A 5,510-nucleotide genomic window follows, 5' to 3' on the forward strand; every position below is an offset into this window, starting at 1 on the left:
CCCGTATCGTCGCTGTATTCACATTCCTCTCTGTTCCGCTTACATACTTTCCATACCGCGTCACGTGCCCACAACGCCACATGAATGTTTTCAGTCTCGCGGCGGGTAGTGGTCATGTTCTGTCAGTGTATTTCCGTAAGGAGACCGTATCAAATTCGGCTGTATCAATCATTATTACTTCATTTCTTTATTTGTTCCAATTATAAATGCCCTTGTCAGTTACCTACAGCACAAGTCGAGAATAAGGAAGGTAAGTTGCAACAAATACACTTTATGAAATATAGCCACCTACAGGTATGAAGAAATACTCTGTATGCATGTGGTTGATGGGTTAGTTGTTTAATTAGTTACATGTTCCATAGATCATTTGGACGATTCTTTTATCGATGCCGAATGAGTCAGTAAACAAGATATGAATATGTGTTTAGTGTTAACATTAACAAACACGTTATTTTTTAGTCCTATACCTGTAACTATACTTAACTTCTTTATGTAACTGGTTACCAGTTTTTTAAAACAAATTCATCAGGGGAATAGACGGAGTTGACCAGGAGACATTATTTTAAGTGAGATTTAAAACTTACTTTGCTACGTGCTAAACATTTCATGGTATATGGCAAATGATAAATTTTTTATTGAATAATAAACTCCTTTCTGAGTCACTGACAACTTTAATAATGGATGTTAAACGTCTTTTTTTCCTCTAGTGTTGTAAGTATGAATATCAATGCTCCTCTCAAAGTTTTACGTTTAATTATGATGAGTTTTAGAAATGAATATAATCATTGTGACGGCGCCTACAAAATGCCTGGAGTTAGGCGTATTGACTGCTTTAAGGTCAGTTGGTGAGCACCACATATTATTCTTAATGCTGTCTGCCTCGATAGCTGAGTGGTCAACGCGGCCGAATGGTGTGTAAAGGGCACGGGTTCGATTCCCGGCTGGGTCGGGGATTTTCCTCCGCTCAGGGACTGGGTGTTGTGTTGTGTTCATCATATTATCATCCCCATCGACACGCAAGTCGCCGAAGTGGCGTCAACTGAAAATACTTGCACCAGGGGACCGACCTACCCGACGGGTGGCCCTAGTCACACTCTCTTTAAAAAAAAAAAAAATTCTTAATGCTCGCTTTTGTGCAATCAGTACTCCCTAACTGACGAGTTACCCCAGAAAATTATTCAATAAGACATTATTGAGTGGAAATATGTCGGGAGGTTAATTTGTTTGTTTCTAAGATTAGTACTTACACGAACAGAAAAAGTATTTGAACTTAATTGATTGAGAAGCTATGACGTCATCTACGTAAACCTACCTAGAACAGATCTGGTTAGGTATAGTACCTGGATGAAGAGAGCTTTTCAAACTGCAGAATTTTCTATTCGAAGGTTAACTGAATCAAAGCACAGGAGACATCATTTTGATACCTCGTAACACCAGCTATGGACTTGATAATGGTCTCAATTCGTCCGCCGAAGAAGAGAGTGCACCAGTATGCTATATCTAGCTGAATTCACTAACTGATGTTTATATGATGATGATGATGTTTGGTATGTGGGGCGCTCAACTGTGCGGTTATCAGCGCCCGTACAAATTCCCAAACGTTGCTCAGTCCAATCTCACCACTTTCATGAATTATGATGAAACTGATGACGACAGCACAAACTTCCAGTTATCTCGAGGCAGGTGAAAATCCCTGACCCCGCCGGGAATCGAACCTGGGACACGATGCTCAGGAAGCGAAAACTCGACCGCGAGACCACGAGCTGCAGCCTTCATTATTAGATCCCGCAGAGCTACTCAATTGAAGGGGTACTGTTTGCCACGTTTCCTTCGCTGCTTCAAATGTACCAGACTTTTTCCACACTTAATGCCCCCCAGTCAGCTACCTCTCATTCCTTGTATTGTTCTGCGTATTCTAGAGGTGCAGCGTTGGGTGTCGCTGTGAGCAAACGGCCTTTCGCGGGAGACCTAACTCGAACTATCCAATCTGTGCTGATTTGTCTGTATTGTTCACTCGGGAACTGGTTGGGATGGTCCTCCCTTCACTGTCACTGACAAGGCGAGACCCTCGTTTACAATCCCTGTCCGCTAGTGCCGTTCTTACGCTGCGTTACACGGCTGTGGATGGTACATCAGTCCTTGTAGAGAAGTTGGACACTCTGCCTTGACACTCCAACAATTCGAGCAATTTCATTTACTTTGTGGCCATTGGGACGTAACACGATACCTGCTTTCTCCCACTCTGTTACCGTCTTCAAGTCGACCCACCTTTCTAGGCTGCTTCCACACTACCGACTGCCACATACCCCGCACCTGTAATAGCTTACGTCATCAGTGGAGGGTCACCTGACCGTGTGGTACCTGTTCAACACCGTCTCCAGCGCTCCAGAGCAAGCGGTGTGCTGTTTTAAGGAGGTGACAGATATTTTATCCAGTGGGCTTACAAAGTTGTAATACGGTGTTCGCAATATAAAAATAATAAAAGGTGCCTCATCAGACACTGGGAACAGTGACATAAGAGCATAAACAGGTGATTCGTGCTGACTGAGCTTACATCATCTGCCCCAAGTGCGTAAGATGAAAATTGAGTACCCTAAGTTAATGTGCGTAAAAGACTTTCGGGATCAGTTTCATTTTGGCCACCCTTTATGAAACAGAGGCCAACGGCCTTGCCGCAGTGGTAACACCGGTTCCTGTCAGATTACCGAAGTTCAGCGCTGTCGGGCTGGGCTAGCACTTGGATGGGTGACCATCCGGTATGCCGAGCGCTGTTGGCAAGCGGGCTGCACTCAGCTCTTCTGAGGCAAACTGAGGAGCTACTTCATTGAGCCGCGCGGGATTAGCCGAGTGGTCTATGGGCGCTGCAGTCACGGACTGTGCGGCTGGTCCCGGCGGAGGTTCGAGCCCTCCCTCGGGCATGGGTGTGTGTGTTTGTCCTTAGGATAATTTAGGTTAAGTAGTGTGTAAGCTTAGGGACTGATGACCTTAGCAGATAAGTCCCATAAGATTTGACACATATTTAAACATTTTTTTACTTCATTGAGAAGTAGCGGCTCCGGTCTCGAAAACTGACATACGGCAGGGAGAGCGGTGTGCTGACCACATGCCCCTCCATATCCGCATCCAGTGATGCCTGCGGACTGAGGATGACACGGCGACCGGTCGGTACCTTTGGGCCTTGTTGGCCTGTGAGGGTGGAGTTTAGTTTTTTGTGAAACAGAGGCAACAAGCGGGGGATTTCGCAGCGAGAAAGGCTGGACGGATGTACACTGATCAGCCAGAACTTTAAGGCCACAGACTCGCCCAGGCGATGGAAGCGTCACCTGGCACGGAATGAGTGCTGATCAGACACACGCAAGGTGCGTGTAGTATCAGTGATTGTGCTGTACGTGTGTAGAATGGGAAAGGAGCGCTTTGTCTCAGTTTGCCCAAGGGCAGATCGTCATGGTCCAGGGGCCCATCACGAGCATTTCGGAAACTGCACGACTTGCCGGGTGTTCGAGGAGAGATGTGGTGAGTGTCTTCAACAAGTGGTGGAACCAAGTCAAACCAGGTCCAGGCGTCGTGTGTTTGGGCGGCCAACCCCTCACTACAGATGTTGGATTTCGTAGGCCCGTCAGAATGGTAAAACAGGGCAGGCGGCGCCCTGTGGTGGAATTAAGATCAGCCTTTAACGCTGGGCAGAGTATAAGTATGTCTGAACATATAGCGCACCGAACACTCATAACGACGAGTCTCGGCAGCCGGCTATCCACGCATGTGCCAATTTTAACGTTACAATATCGGCAACTACGACTGAAATGGGAACGTGACTATCGGCACTGGACGTTGGCGCAGTGGCAGAGCGTTATATGATCTCACGAATCCCGATACCTTCTTCATCATGCCCATGGGAGAGCGCGAATCCGTCGTCTTCCAGGGGAAACACCTCCTTGGTTCCTGTAGCGGCGGACGGAGACAAGCTGGCGGCGGCTCCATTATGCTCTGGGGAACATTCACGTGGCGTCTATGGATCCAGGGAAGCTCGTGCAAGGCACAGTGATGGCTAAAGAGTATGGTATACTGTTTTCAGACCACATACATGCCTTCATAACGATCGTTTTTCCCGACGGCAGTGGCATTTTCAACAAGATAGTTTTGGCCCCCCAATTCTTCAGATCTTAAACCGATCAAAACATCTGGGATGTGATTGAACATGGCGGAATTTACGGGAATTAGGTGACTCGTGTGTGCAGATGTGGTGCTAACTCCCTCCAGCGGCCTACAAAGGCCTCGTTTCTTCCACGTCACGATGCATCACCGCTGTTATCTGTGCCAAAGGTGAACATACCGGCTATTAGGTAGTTGGTCATAATGTTGTAGGTTATTATTGTATATGGTCTGTGTCTGGTCTCCAGTGTGCGCTAGCTCTCCCAGACTCAAAGCACCCACACATACTCAGATTGATGGGAGACCACAATGAATTACATTACACAGTCTGTTCTTTCTCGACCCACTGACTGTACGTTATTAATCCTCTAGGGGGTCTGCATTGTTACATATCGGCCTTAACAGAGTTACACCATTACGGACTCCGTGTACCCCATCTGTATGTGTTTGCAGAGCAAGTATCTGTAGTGAAGATGTTTGGCCCCAGCTCACCAGCTCTCATCGTTGATTCGCGAGGTGATTTTCTCTCCCCTGTCCCGGTAGCGGGCGCTTAGCGCTCTCGGCTACCCGAGAGGTTCCGCAATAGAGCCTCCAGTCTTGTGAATATGCAAAAGTGATATATCAGATAGCATCCACAGCACTCCCAAATTGTTCGCTGAGACTGGTGCAGTATACAAATTGCTCCAGAGGCAATCGTCAAAATTCACGAAAATGACAGGAACGATCATTCGGAGCAAAAAAACTTTAGTAAACATGGACACCAAAACGCATACCGTAAGCTGTGAGCACTTGTTGATCTTCGCTACTACGAAATTCATCTTGTCGGTTGAACAAGTGTTCATAGCTCTTAAGGTATGCATTTTACAGCCTACGTTTGCTAGACTTTTTTTCTTTCTTTGGTCCATAGTACCTCCTCCCAAAATATGGAGACGAAAGAGGCTGCAGTAGAAGAGATTAATTTCGCAGTGTTAAAGACGAAGTGCCCTTACGTCTTAAGGTATGCATCTTAGAGTCCATGACTTCTTTTGCCGGCCGCGGTGGCCAAGCGGTTCTCGGTGCTTCAGTCTGGAATCGTGCGACTACTACGGTCGCAGATCCGAATCCTGCCTCGGGCTTAGATATGTGTGGTGTCCTTAGGTTGGTTAGGTTTAAGTAGTTCTAAGTTCTAGGGGACTGATGACCTCAGTGTTAAGTCCCATAGTGCTCAGAGCTATTTGAACCATGACTTCTTTGCCTCGAATAATCGTTCCTGTCATGTGCCTGAATACTGATGATTCTTCCTGGGACACCCTGTATAAGAATATAGCGTCACTGCATGGTCGTAGGGGAATGGAGATTGGTTTAGTCTATTTTCTTCTGAT

General features: G+C 46.6%; 1 pseudogene; it reads left to right on the forward strand.

Annotated features, from left to right (window-relative positions):
- The first annotated feature begins 2,659 nt into the window (after window positions 1-2,659).
- Window positions 2,660-2,777, forward strand: LOC124597724 (annotated as a pseudogene).
- The last annotated feature ends 2,733 nt before the right edge of the window (window positions 2,778-5,510 follow it).

The sequence above is a fragment of the Schistocerca americana genome, chromosome 2 (genome assembly GCF_021461395.2).
Source record: "Schistocerca americana isolate TAMUIC-IGC-003095 chromosome 2, iqSchAmer2.1, whole genome shotgun sequence".
NCBI classification, from domain to species: Eukaryota; Metazoa; Arthropoda; class Insecta; order Orthoptera; family Acrididae; genus Schistocerca; species Schistocerca americana.